We start from the raw sequence: 14,346 nt of genomic DNA on the forward strand, positions 1-14,346 counted from the left end.
ATATAAATCTAGATCTAGATATAAATCTAGATATAAATCTAGATCTAGATATAAATCTAGATCTAGATATAAATCTAGATATAAATCTAGATCTAGATATAATCTATATATAATATATCTATATCTATCTATATCTATATATATATCTATATATATATCTATATATATATCTATATATATATCTATATATATATATATATATATATATATATATATATATATATATATATATATATATATATATATATATATATATATATATATATATATATATATATATTATATATATATATATATATATATATTATATTATATATATAGATATATATATATATATCTAGATATAAATCTAGATCTAGACTAGATATAAATCTAGATATAAATCTAGATCTAGATATAAATCTAGATATAAATCTAGATCTAGATATAATCTATATATAATATATCTATTATATATAATATAGATCTATCTATCTATATCTATATCTATATATATATATATATATATATATATATACACATATACATCTTAAAAGATTCAGTCCAACCACCTCTTCATCAAACTATGTAAATGAACGCATTGTATGATCATAGCCTTTAATACTTCACACTTGTGCACTAACATCACACATGTTATGAGAATATGCATTAACATCGCAACGTCACCCTCCAACACACTAGCACACCTTACACATACAAAGTCATGGGCGTATTGATGAGTCAGCAGAATATCTATGCACTCAATACCAGTTTCTTCTCCTTAAAGAAAGCCAAAAAAGCTACACTTTTGGACCATAAGGAGGGTACTACACCTTTAACAGTCTAGTATCATCAGTCAGTTAATGATCAGTTAACAGTTTTTGCACAACCCAAGGGGCAATTTCCATTTAATGCTAGGTCTTTCATGTCATCAGAACACAATTGGCAATCCTGACATTCAAGAGTACGATTCAATCCCGGCTGTAACATGAAATTCCTGTTAATACCTCATCACGTTGGGATAAAGTTGATTTAGCGCTGCATCGCTGTCCTCAAGAAACCCGACACAGAAATGCAGCGTCTCTGAAAGTGATACAATAATCCGGAGGTATTTGGATTGAGTCATCTTCAGCCTTTGAGATGTGCAAATGTTTGCATAGTGTCATTTGGCCACCCCTGCACTGAACTATTAAATTGAGCCCCGATTGCATCAGTAGCTTCTTGAATGACAGAATGCAGATTAGCTCTAACAACATACTCCAGGTCTGCAGCCAAAGTGCCTCCTAGGCACCATGACAATGCCAGCCCTAGGCCATCTGCCAGTTTACATGGCTGCTCTCTAAGAATAGACAACGCACTGTAATAGAGGCAAACACACATAGTATAGAAACAAGAACTGGAGGATGTGAGACACACATGAACACGTGCAAGGGAAAAGGGAGGAACAAAACGTCAGTGCCAGGAGAAACTAAATTGTTACCCAGCCTTACAACCACCCTGCAGCTTTAATATCCACTTCTCTTTCTCGTACACACAAACTGAGCACTTTCTATTTCATCAGCACAGATTCTTAATGTTTTTATTCTCGTGGCTTTGGCTGAGATGGCCATCAGCAATGGTATTTCACTGCTTTACTACTTACATCATTATTTGTGCGCCTTACATCAATAACAAAGTGTCTCTTTATGAGTCAGAGCTGCATTTGAGCGTTATGATGTTCCACAAAGAAAGCGCCAACAACCTTTGCCACGGCGAGCTCCATTCCTGGATGAGTAACCTCATTACAGACGTACAGTATGAGTCAGATCACAACTCAGTGGCCTCAGCCGTTGTGTCCTAACTGTTCTCAAATGACTTAAACCTAAGGGGTGCAACATAATAGAATCACCGATTAGATTTGTGCAACTTCACCGGAATAAAATTCCTTCAAAGAGCAGCATTTAATTTAACTGAAGCCAAAACGAGCCACAGTGAGTCGGTGGGATTCAGTTCATTCAAATGAATGATTTGGGAATTGGACCTGTGCAGATGACCAAACGGGGTGAGTGAACCTGAAACTGACCCCTCAATGAGTAAATACATTCAAATATTTTGCCTGCTGCTATTCATCAATACATAGCCTCCAAATGAAAATCGGCAGACGGATGTCAAGTATAAAGATTGCTTCCAATAATATAGCACTTTTACCTCGTGACATGGAAAAGCGGTAATTTAGGATTAGCTGATTTGAGAGCTTTGTTTAATGAATGGAGAGGAGTTCAGGCCTTTTCTTTGCATGAATGGATAGATCCCATCAAAGAGAGGACTCCAGTCCATCTTCAAATAAGGACTCTTAAACTTGAATGGACTGTTTAATTGGCTGTTTATTTATGGACTGCAGTGTATAACCATTGGTGTTGTCTCATCGGTGAACAGTGCCTGTGTTTCACAGTGCAGCTATTTCAACCACACACGACTCTGTACAAATGTTTTATCTGCATTATGGTAGTTGTTGGGTTTCCTGTTTGTCACTGAGGGCTTCATAGCAGACAAAACCACAGCATTTACATCCGCACTAAAAGAGGTTTGTAGCTTAAAGGGGTACTCCACAAATTTTACACATGAATGTCTAATAACTCATCACGAGAAGTACTGATCAGCTGATGAAAACAGATGTCCAACACTAGGGGTCTAAAAGTCAGGATATCTCAGCCTGTGCTGCTTCAAATTATTAAAATCTGTCTCTTGTAAAACCCAGAAAGTAATGGAAATGCAATAAGAATTATTATGATACCCTATGCATTATACACATCAAGTGCATAGTAAGGTTACAAAAGTCATTACTGTCATTATTGTGCATAGATAAGCTTCTGAAAGACCCCACAAACCCTGTGAAAGTAAATCTCTTAGTTGTTACCGTTACATTCTTGTAGGTAAAAGTAATAAACTGTGCAGTCTTGAAGTGAGAGCATGCTCAACAGATTTCTTGGTAAACTTTATCGCCCGATACAGCAAAATTTAGTTTAGTTAATCCTGAACGCCAGCAAAGCTCAGTGGAGACCAGAGAACACAAATCTGCCCTCAGGCCTCATTTTTATCTGGCCTCAGCCTTTACAGAAAAGTAACACATCATGTTAATCTTAGAAGAAGTATGTAAATACATATAAATATTTAGCTGAAGGATATCAATAACCACTATGGTGAAGCATCAAACCCACTTCCTTAAATTGACCTGTAACGCAACCCTCCTGGAAACCAACACAAAGTGTTCCCCTTCGATCAGATACAATTTTCTATTTTCTTCTAACAGAGAATCCCCTTCCCACTCTAGACTCACACATAACTCAACACTCCCCTCTTAAGCCTTTCATTAAAATCCCATCAGGCACATCACATCCAACTCTACATTTAATATTCACCGAGTGAAACTTGAATGTGCCAACGCCAGTAACAAAGCCTCCATTGTCTTTTTGAGAAGCCTCTTAAAAACCAAAGAAATTCAGTTTCCTTCGAGCCACAAGCCCAACTTCACCGCCTTGCTTTAAATTATATGAGAAAGTACGTTTTTGTATGTTATTGTTTAACTCCAGTTCAGGCACTGACAATATCAGTATGGAAAAGATCCATCAGAAAGAAAAATAAGGGGGTGAGGGAGACAAAAGGGAATCAATAAAATTGATTCATGGCATGCACAACATGTAATTAGTGCCGATAACCCAAACAGTTTGAATGGATGTGGTTGATGACTGACGCGTTACATAAGGAACTAGTCTGCTGGAGGATTTTATAGATGACCATAATTTGTTTTCAGTTCTGGATTGAAACAGTTCAGCTCACAAACATTGCCTGCTGTTTTAATGTGCATGCTATACTGATGCTAATGTTTCCCTCCACCTTTACCATGAATTGTTTGTTTGGCTGCCGTCAAGCAGGATGCAGTTGCAAGGAAATGAGACAATTATTCAACAATAATTTACTATTTTCTCACGTTCTCTTTTGGTGGCACAAGGAATTTAACTTTGTTGCATTGACACACTTCAGAATGCAGTATCAGTAATCAGTCTATGAAATTTAACTTCAATCAATCTACCAGCTTCCAAGTCTCAATCCTAAAGTAGGCCTGTACAGAGGACAAGCCTCCCCTGAATGGTATTTTTCCAGTCAAGAGGGTCATGAGTAAGGTTGGTAACTACAAATTAAACCTTTTAACTTCTAGCCAACAATACTACCATTTGAAGAAAGGTTTTCTGGGACACGCACATCTTTATATTTCACTTAAATAATGTCTTAAACACGTGCATTTTTGTAGCAATGCTTGCAGAACAAGGCATTTGGTTTTCTTACCTCCCTGACTTCAGGCTGTCTAAGCATATGTTCAAAAGCTGTCCAGTAACTCCTTTAGGGGGTTGTTCTTTGGGAAAAGAAGGCATCATGTATGTTCTTCTACTCACACAGTGTAACTGACAACTCTTAAATACAGTCTGCTATTCGAAAGCTCAGTTTATTTTATTTATTAAAACATGGCTCCCATGAGCTGAAACCCCTGAATCTCTGCCCTGATGTGGTTCAGTTGAATATTTCTCTTTCGTAAGTGTGTTTTCCTCTCCCTCTCTTTCTTTTTTAAACCTGAGATGACATTTCCACAGGCCCTTTGATGGTTCCCTCTAAGGAGGAAGACATCGTTAAGTTTTATACCTGATGAAGTCTGGAAGAAATTGATGGAGAGTCCAGAAAGAAGAAGGCAGCACAAGAATTGACTGACAGTCATAAGTGTTTCCCATGAATACAGGATTAACAAACGCACAATTTAATATCATCAAAGATTTAATGGAGTAGTTTCATGAGAACGGTTACTTAAAGAATGAGTCTCAAATGAGAGATACACAGTCGTATATTGGGACACAAGCACACTCATTTTAATTTAAACCACCACGACCGCCACTTCCATTCCTACTTTAACTGCTTATATTCCTGATAACGAGTAATGACACTAATATGTGGAATTTACCCCCAACTGAGCCAATAAGACACACAATCTGTTATGCAGAATGTATTTATAGCTTAGACGCACAGTACATTTGAGTGCAGTGCAGGTGTGACCTGCTGTGCTCTGCTGAGACAAAAGGTTCAGATAGCAAGAAGTATACGTTTCACAGGAAGAGCTCTTCAAAAATACGACATCATCCATAAAAATAGACTGCCGATCTTTCAAAAATGAGTGGGTGGAGAATAAACTCGTTAACTGCAAACACTGCTACACAGGTTGCCAATATTAGGTTGGACGCCAATTAGCAGCATTTGTCAGCTTTATCGAGTGCTTGCAATCACCCTTTGGCAAACGTGTCTTCGAACACGCACAATACAAGACGTTAAATAATCTGTGCCCAAATCACAGGTGCATTGGTCCAAGAAGAGAGAAAGCATTCATGTTGGGGAATACAATTAAAAACATATATAGCAAAGGCAAAACTTAGGCACAGCAGCCACAAGCTTAAGCTAACGAGGACGTGATGCATTGCAGCAGTACTTACATTCATGATATACTGTGCTGGCTGAAGATGTAGTTTTCCTTTCAAATTACAGCCAAGAGATGTAAATATTGTTTTGTCTACACACTGTTATGGTCTGATGCTGGGCCAACCACAATTCTTAAGTGCCAAAGTCATAAACGTCTATGACAAGATTTGCCCGTTTTTGCCTATTGTGGCGACTTCAATGTCAAGAGCATGTTTTTTAAAAAAGGAGCAGAGGCTACTAGCTTAATTCTACCCAGAGCTCTGTTTGAGGGAGATAACATGGTGGTGTGTTTGCAGTTGGTAGTGACAGAGTGAGGTCTACACAAGGGAGCTGGGAGGGTAGAGCAGGGTTCACACGGGGCTGCCTTCTACATCCAAGATGAAATCTAGCTCACTCAATCCCCCATGCGCACCAAAACGCAGCGGTAAAATAATCCCAACGTGTTTCTCTATCGTGACAACTCCCCGCCGTGTAAGATGATCAGGTTCGGTGAGATCGATGACAGCTACGGCTGACAGAAACAGATGTCGGCACTTCAGAAAAGGTCTGAAGAATGCTACCGGCCCACATCAGCTTTCAGCCTTGTCACTCGTGTCGGCCCACTGAGAATGCGACCCCTGACCTAACGTGGAGCAAAGCAGATGGTGTTTGCTTGGTGTTGAAATACAGCTCTCTACACTGAAACCTCTGGGGGTGTAGATAATGATCTGTCCCAAAACACCTCAAAAAGATTGAAAGAGTGAGAAGAGATAGAAGAGAGAAAGAGCTAGAGAAGGAGTGTCATTGTGGTAAAGGACCAGGGAGAGATGAGATAAATGCTACAATAACAGTGACTAGCTAAAAAACATGAGTGAACATGGTTTGGATCGATAGCTGTAAGCAGAGACTGGGAAAATTAGAAAGTAAAGCCCAAATCAGCAGGGCGGTCATTGTGGTGCTGAATGCAATTGTAAGAGCCTGCTGTTCTGGGCAGCTCTCAGGCTAACTGACCACAGGTGTAACTCAAAGCCCAAACATTTCTGAGAAACATGGATAAGGAACTAGGTAGGACGTTCCAGCCGCAGACCTATCTACAGCTGCAGTAGGAGAACTGGTACAGGGTAAAGGGCAAACCACCAAGCATGAAAAGGGAAAGAGGCTGACTGGTTTCAATGTTTCACCATTTTACTTTACCAATCCAAGAGAAACAGAGGACACAAGAATAGATGGACCAAACTGTTGTACCAAGAGTGAACTGCATGTGGTCAAAGAGGCCTACATTTCTAAACTTCTTTGTATTAAAGGGTTATTTGTACAAACAAATCTGGAGTGATTGATTCTTATGTGAATAACCATGTGGTGTCTGTGCAAGAGACACAATTCTGTAAGTTCCCAGAATCAAAAACACTGTGACGGATGACCCATAATGCCTTGCTTGAGGCATACAATAGCCACAGTTCTGTAGATGAGAGCACCACAGACTGGCATACACCACCCTCCAGCTGCCCAGGTGTTGCCCACAGGATATGACATGGCTGACATGGCTGACTTCCTCTCTTCTGTGACATACATGGAGAACAGAAAACATCCTCTCACTCTGAGCAGCTAGAGTGATACACAGTGCCCGTAGCAATGTGTTCCTTTTGACTGACTTTTCTACTTAACAAAAAGACTGCTAGTCCATAATATTCTACTTCAATGTGCTGATGAGTGAAACCACAAAGATTAACATTACATAAGACCTACATTCTTCACTCGCTGATGGAACAGGAAGAGAAGACAAGAACACATGAGATTATATACACACACATGGGTACAATTAGCTAGAGGACCATGAAGACGCACTGTAATGTGGGGAAGATAATTTTCAGACAAACAGTCGAGTTGTTTACTGTAAAACATGTTCACGCCTCTCATCCTCTCATCTCTGCTGCCTTCGGGGCAAATTCTTTGGTGAAAAACATAGGACAAAAGTGAACTGAACTGGTTATTTCCATACAGGGGTGGATTTCCCTTTGAAGAATCAGGTTAGAAATCTTTGCACCTGCAGCACAAAATCTCTTTTTTTTGCATTTAAAAAGACTGGACTGATCAAGTATTAAATGACAGCAAGAAAACATTGCTATGGGAATGTATTTCATGCCGCTGGTCCCAAACATTCCTAATGAAGTGTTTATCTGTGGTGATTGAATTACTTATTATCAGCAAGTTTATCAGATTAACAACACGTACACAATGGCTGAGTGGCTTTAACTGGCGCCTATTGTGAAGCATATTGTAATAAGGCTTTATGTAAATCAGATATGAGGCAGCATTAGAAATGTGCTGGTATCACATTTATTGTGTGCTAAGTTCCAGCACACAGACACTGCTGGCTGACTAATGTGTGAAAATAAATCCAAATTAATTTAATAACTGCATGTTGGACTGCATTACAGTGACTTGAGGGATGCATCCAAGTGTGTTATATTCATGCAGCATAGTCTCAATGTGAAAGATCATATCCCTCTTCTTGTTAAACATGAAGGTACAATGTGGCTTGTAGGTGCAAAGCAAGGACATCTGCAACACATCTGATAATACTACTTTACCTAAGACTTCACTGGGTTTTCTGGGTGTAGCATCTAACAAAGCACTATTCAGAAACCGTACTGCAAACCGGGTAAATGTAGACCATGTGATGCACTGAAAACATGGACGATAGCTGAAATTCGAATGTTTTTTCTCTTCAACTCTCCTTGAACTTGGAAACAAACTCTCCGGAGAGCGGGCACAAGGAATTGGCAAAATTAAATCACGTCAAAACAGCTTTGCTCCATCAGTGCCTGGCTAATCCACTGCACTGGATCAAAGTCAGACTGGAAACTCTGTTGAATGTGACGCTGAGGGAGTAAACATGACTAGAGAAAGCCCTTGAGACTTTAAAGAGTAATGGTGGGCTATTCTGATTGGTCAACACTCTGTCCCATTATGGCAGATTGATTATCCATGCATGCTCTAGAGCTGAAGACACAATGGGAGGGAAAGAGAGAAATAAAGGGCGAGGGGAGGAGGAGAGTTTGTGAGGAAAAAGGGGGGAAAGGGGGGGAAGAGTGGTAGAGCTGACCCCCCAAACTCTCCCCGATGACTGAACAATGGGAATGGGAAAGGATAAAGGGAAAAAATAAAAGAAATGAGAAAGTACAAGACCTGCATGCTAAATTAAGAGTTTTCTACAGATCTCCTGCCAAAAACACACTCCACCACTCAGCCTCAAAACTTCATGCTCTACACAGCACACACGAGACACCTGGCTAACTAAGCTTCAGAACTACAATCCTCCCCTCTATGTTTCTCTCTACTTTCCCCTTTTCCCCCCCTTTATCTCCTTTTCTCCAAAATGATTCCCAATTCTCCTTGTCAGACAGAAAAGCACACGGTAAACATGAAAATCGACAACTCACCCAACCCTTTCCTTTCCTTCTCTTCTCTCTCTTCCTCTCCTACACTCTCTCAATCACAGCTCCAGCTGGTGAGGCTGGATTGCTGCTGCTCCCCCTGGCCACGCCCACAGATCAGTCACGTGACCGCCATCCCAAGTGGCTAGGGAGGCATTTGGCAGCCACACCCCTCATTGAGAGAAAGTCAATGGAGAACATTGTGGATATAGCAAGCTAAGCATGAACCACGTGCGATGAAGTAAACCCAATAGAGATAAAAGCTGTGTGTGTGCGGTTTAATCAAAATGAAAAACTGTGGGAGAGTGTGTTTATGTCAAAATATAGGAACATTAACTCTTTTTTTATTTTTTTCTATTATTTTCTCAGTGTACGTGTATGTGCCTGTGTTTGCACAAGACAAGAGGTAATGTCCTTCTTACTTCCCTGTCCTTGTGTGTGTCCATCTGCTCTCTCCCTCCCACTGCTTTGTTTCACAGAGGAAAGTATTGGATTGGACTATAAGTGTGTGTGTGTGTGTGTGTTTTCTCTCTTTCACTCTGACCCACAAGTCTCCACCCCTCAAACCTGTGCTTGACTCATGACTAAAGCCATGACTAAAACAGAACATATCTTAAGTTTAGAGAACAAAAAAACTCATCTTTAAACGTAAAGCTTGACATTTTTGGACATGGGCTTAGTCGTTGTTCTTGCTGGAAGTTAGATCATAAGATTGAGAACACCCTCATGTCTTAGCTTAATGACAATTTGTGGTTTTATGGGGGGATATGTTCTGGACAATTTCTTTGTCGGTTGTAGTGACTAGTAACTAGTGAAAAGACTCCTGTGAGAGATCGCATGCTAGCTGTTTTTAGTCTTTATGCTAAGCTAAGCTAACATTTCCCGGGCTTTAGCTTTATAATAATGTGAAAAACATGATACTGGTATCAATTTTCTCATCTAACTTGTACCAAATAGATGCCCCGAGATGCCAACCTAATTATTTCACAGCGAAGAGACTACAAGACAAATTCAAAATGCGCTCTATTGTGCTTTTCTATATTTAATTTGTGACCTGCTACCACTCAGCTTACAGGAACATCAAATACTCACAACAACTTGATCGAAATAAAGCTGAACTGAAGTCAATAGTGGCTGCAAAGCTGATGAAAGTGTTTCAAAACCCAAATGCTCTCTGGAAATATGAATTGCTCTGGTGTGCTTCCTGTGTCCCAGTTCACCCACAACAGAGAGATTCACATTTTTCTCCGCCAACCCGCTGACCGCAAAACACTAATGGAGTCGATATGTTAGAAGATGTTGTCTAAGAATAGTTTTATGATTAAAGAAAGGTTCTGGTTATAAAATGGATTTGATCTCGACTGACGGGAAGGAGAGAGATTTATTTGTTCTTTTGTTGATATGGCTCAACTTTTCTTTCCATCAGCAGGTCTAACATTCAGCAGAAAATGCTTCCTTCCTGTCAAGCTGGAGCTGAATCTCACACTTGGCTGTGGGTTTTGTTGTGAATGTAAATGTACAAAAGCTTAAATGCATCTGTCTATGTTTATATCAGGTTGGAACATATTCAATGGTGTTATCAGTTTCAAATGTACACGTCTTATAGATCTAATGTGCGATTGAAAAATCATGCAGTCGACTTGATTAAACACAGAATAACTCAAATATAATTTTACACAATTGATTCTTGGTGAAGATTAACTTCACATGTCAGTTTCTAGTAATGTAGCGTAATGTATGTTTCTCTGCAAGACATTTATCTTCTCTTGAGCTAGTAACGATAGATTCACTGCAGAAATGCAATAAAGTCCATCAATGCTCTTCTACTTCTACTTCTTCTCTAAGCAAATTATTATTATTTTTAATTGAGATCAGATCCTAAATCTTTCATTTCCAGTGTGGAAACAAGACCAAAAGTAAATATTTTTACTTTCCTACAGCCCTTTTGGGGTTCTGGGTAAAAATTCTGACAAATTCCCGCTGTATATCTCTTTTTAGCAAAGTAAACATTTTCCATATACTGTAGCTCTCACTAAACAATAAACAATGTTGTTAGTGAAACTCGTGACCCACCAGTGACTGAGTCTCCTCTTGTGGGAACCAACGATTAAAGGAGAAGTCAGCTGTGTGTTTGAAATGTTATTTTATTAGTCTTCCTGAGAGTCTAAAAAGCAGAAGATTCATGGCAAATAAATTCAATTAGGCTTGGTGATTAACTGTGTTAGGCAGGGGACATATTATTTCTACACTGTAGTATTCCTACTTTTACTTCAGTAAAATATGTACATTTTCCACCTCTGACATTACACATGAACAGTCACTTCTTCTCTGACATATTTCAACATAAGATAACTGCTGTGCGAGTTCAATATCCCATTAAAACATTCCTTTGCATTTTAATTACAAAAGGTTGGTCGAGTCATATTTCTTAGAGTGAATTCATTTTACTGCTGCTCTGCAAAGATCAAATTAAGGGATTCTAGTTATATTTTATCACTTTTTCTTTTGAAACACAGAGGCCATTTTGGCTGAAAACACATTTGGGCTGGAGACTAAAATGCGGTGATGACTGGCATGCCGTAGCCCTATCGGGGAGCTCGGTGATTGGCCCGGAGGTCGGTGCTGATTGCTGAAGGCCACCAAATTGGGGCAGAGCACATATGGAGCTGATTATAAGAGTCACCTCCATGACTCAGCTGACCGAGTGACTCGGTGACACATCCTCCCCGAGAGGAGAGCAGAGAGCTGAAGGAAGGGCAGAAAGGAAGGGAGGGAGTAAGGGAAAGAGGAGGCAAAGAAAAATAGAGATGACGGAGGTGGAGGAGGGGTTGGGGTGTTTGGAAGAGTCGGGAGCAAGAGGGACAAGGGAAAGAGGAAGAACATCTGGCTTGGCCTGGATGTCTACAGGGAAGATAGCTGGGTCTGTTGGAGACTTCCTGTTGTGTGTGGGTTTTTTTTGCTGTAGCTGCTCCCCTGTGGTGCAAATGGAGACAGCATGTGTGTGATGAGTGATGGTTTATCTCAACACCCTAAAGTGGCCTCAAAGACTCAACCTCCCCCCTCTGACTGCACATGCATTACCATTAACAGTACTGATTGTATATATCTTGTGCTACTTCTCATGTTGACATTAAAATACTTCACTCCTGCAGGTTTATTCCTCTTCAGAGCCCAGCTTGCACATTATACCTCAAGGTTACATTAACTCAGGTCCCTGTTTGCTTTTTCTTCAGCTTTTTACCGTACTAACAGAGCAAAGTCTCGATGCTGTTTGCATAACGATGACCGCAAAGAGGATAAACTGGACAGATGTTGTGGTCTGAGCGTTTGTTTATGGGGAAGTGCTTGCCTACGGAGTCTTTTTGTCAGCTGGACTGCTTAATACTGAGCGTTAGTATCAAGGACTTAGAAAGACCCGAGAACAACGAGTAGCTCTTACTCCACTAAAGAGAATGAAACAAGGATTTTAAGAGGAAGTGTAAAATAGCGTCGAGTAATTAAATTTGTTTCAACTGAACAGTGAGGTTTGCAGTAAAAGAAGAAGGAAGAAAGAGGGGGGGGGGGGGGGGGGGGGGGACATGTAACCAGCATCTTGAGATGTCTCTGTAGATCCATTTCCAACAATCTGAAGAGGATACATCATGCCTAGACTTGATTGGCCTTAATGGGAACCAGTAGTCCCTCTTGCTTGTGCAGAGCTCCCCCACAGACACAAAGGACAACCAAACAGATACTTACGAAGGGTTTCCATCTCGTGGTGGTTGTATATCTCACTGCAAGCAGAAGTCATCTCTTCTGTCAGCCCTTTTTCTGTCTCTTCCCTCTCTCGCTTCCAATATGTAACAAGACAAAAACTCTTGATAAGACAATAAAAAGCCTCTGAATATTTCCCAGCCTGTGGCAGCGGCTGTTAAGCTCTTTACTGTTCTGTAGATGAACAGGAACTAATCTCACAAACTATGCTCCCCGATTGCACACACACCAACATGTCTCTATTTCTGTTGATGTTTTCGAGTCAAAGCCTTCCCTGATGAACAATAAACACAAACTCCAAGGGATCAGCCTTCTGGGGAATCCCTGGCCCCTCGCTGCATCTGCGGGGGTGAAGGACAGGAATGACTCATCTCCAAAAACTAAGAGAAGACGGAAGGAGTTCTGTGATTAAACTCTTTGTGCGGCCACTGCATGTCTTCTAGAAACATCTAGCTCAGTTATCATGCTAATTATAATAGAAACCTTCCGTGTGCAGAGAGAGGCCAGCATTCAAAATGTTAAATTCAACATTTGTTTGCCAGGACTGGACCACAAGAAGTAATTCAAATCAGTATTGAATTTTTGTTTGCCAGTGCGTAACACAGAGTAACTCATCCGAGGCAACTTGCTCTTCCCCCCAAATCTTCAGTTGTAAGCATGCTTCGTCCCTCTGCCTTCTTTTTCTACTAAGTGAAGTTGACGTTTGCAGTCTGCTGTGCAGCATCACAAAGCACTTCACGCCGTCAAGGCTGGAGGTAAAAGCTCCTCCAGGCTTCATTGCCTGATGCTTTTCTCAAGAGATGATGGTGTTCTTCGAAGAACCTAATTGCCCGTAAACTGCAAAGCTGGAGTCATTTTCTCTAAATCCCTAAATTAACACTGCGAACCTCAGTGATGACATAAGATCCAGTCTCTGTTTTTGAGTGCTTTCAAAGTCTGTGCCAATTGTTGAAATGTTAGGCCTGGGTATCCTTAATGATTCAATAAAAGCTGCCTGTACATTCCCAACTGAGGGATCAATCAGTCAGCTAAGCAGCACGCCTGCACAAGGTTTACTCGGCTAATCTAAAAACATTCATCTGTGGGGTGAGAAAGGTGAGTGTACTTAAAGTAAAAGAGGCAATGAGGATTGTTACCAGAATAGGTATGTCTTACCTCCCTACAGCCTGCATTGAACCAATATTAAACAGTAGATGCCATGTTTATCTTTACAGTGTGGAGCCTGTGATCTGAGAGTGTCCCTGCTGAACTAGAGATGAGAGCTTGCACAGTTGGATTTCATATCTGCAGAGCTGACAGCCTAGAAACAGAGTGACTGGCACTGAAACTACTCCTCAGCATCGCTTCATCACAGCCCAGTGGACCAGGATGTTTTTACACTAGCGTGGTAACACAAGTCTTGCCGGAGTGAAATTGTGATTTTAATTTAATTGATATGTCACTTAAAAATATATATTTTTAAGACTCATGCAGCTGTAGTCTCAGGATTGTTTCATGTATGTATGGAAAATAAATGTCTAACAGTGTCTATATAATTCTTAAATTCACATGATCTAAATTATAGCAAACATTGCTTTAAGTTAACTACAATTGGTGAAGATAAGCCTTTGTCTGCATACAGGAACTACCTAAGTTCTACAGCACATGGGGGGAAAAAAGCTGTGTGGAATCGGATAATTTGCCTCAAGTGATGCAACTTGAG

At 40.2% G+C, this 14,346-nt stretch overlaps 1 protein-coding gene across 4 annotated transcripts in view; it reads right to left on the minus strand.

Annotated features, from left to right (window-relative positions):
- Positions 1-14,346, minus strand: part of septin9b (septin 9b) — a 72,324-nt gene that overhangs the window by 19,821 nt on the left and 38,157 nt on the right. Inside the window, exon 1 of one of the 4 annotated variants that reach the window (XM_029433621.1) lies at positions 8,898-9,031. The exons of the other annotated variants lie outside the window; for them this stretch is intronic. The gene's annotated coding sequence lies outside the window, so the exon portion shown is untranslated. Of the gene's footprint in view, positions 1-8,897; positions 9,032-14,346 lie in introns of those variants that run through there. 4 annotated transcript variants of the gene reach the window in all.

The sequence above is a fragment of the Cottoperca gobio genome, chromosome 1 (assembly GCF_900634415.1).
Source record: "Cottoperca gobio chromosome 1, fCotGob3.1, whole genome shotgun sequence".
Lineage (NCBI taxonomy): Eukaryota > Metazoa > Chordata > Actinopteri > Perciformes > Bovichtidae > Cottoperca > Cottoperca gobio.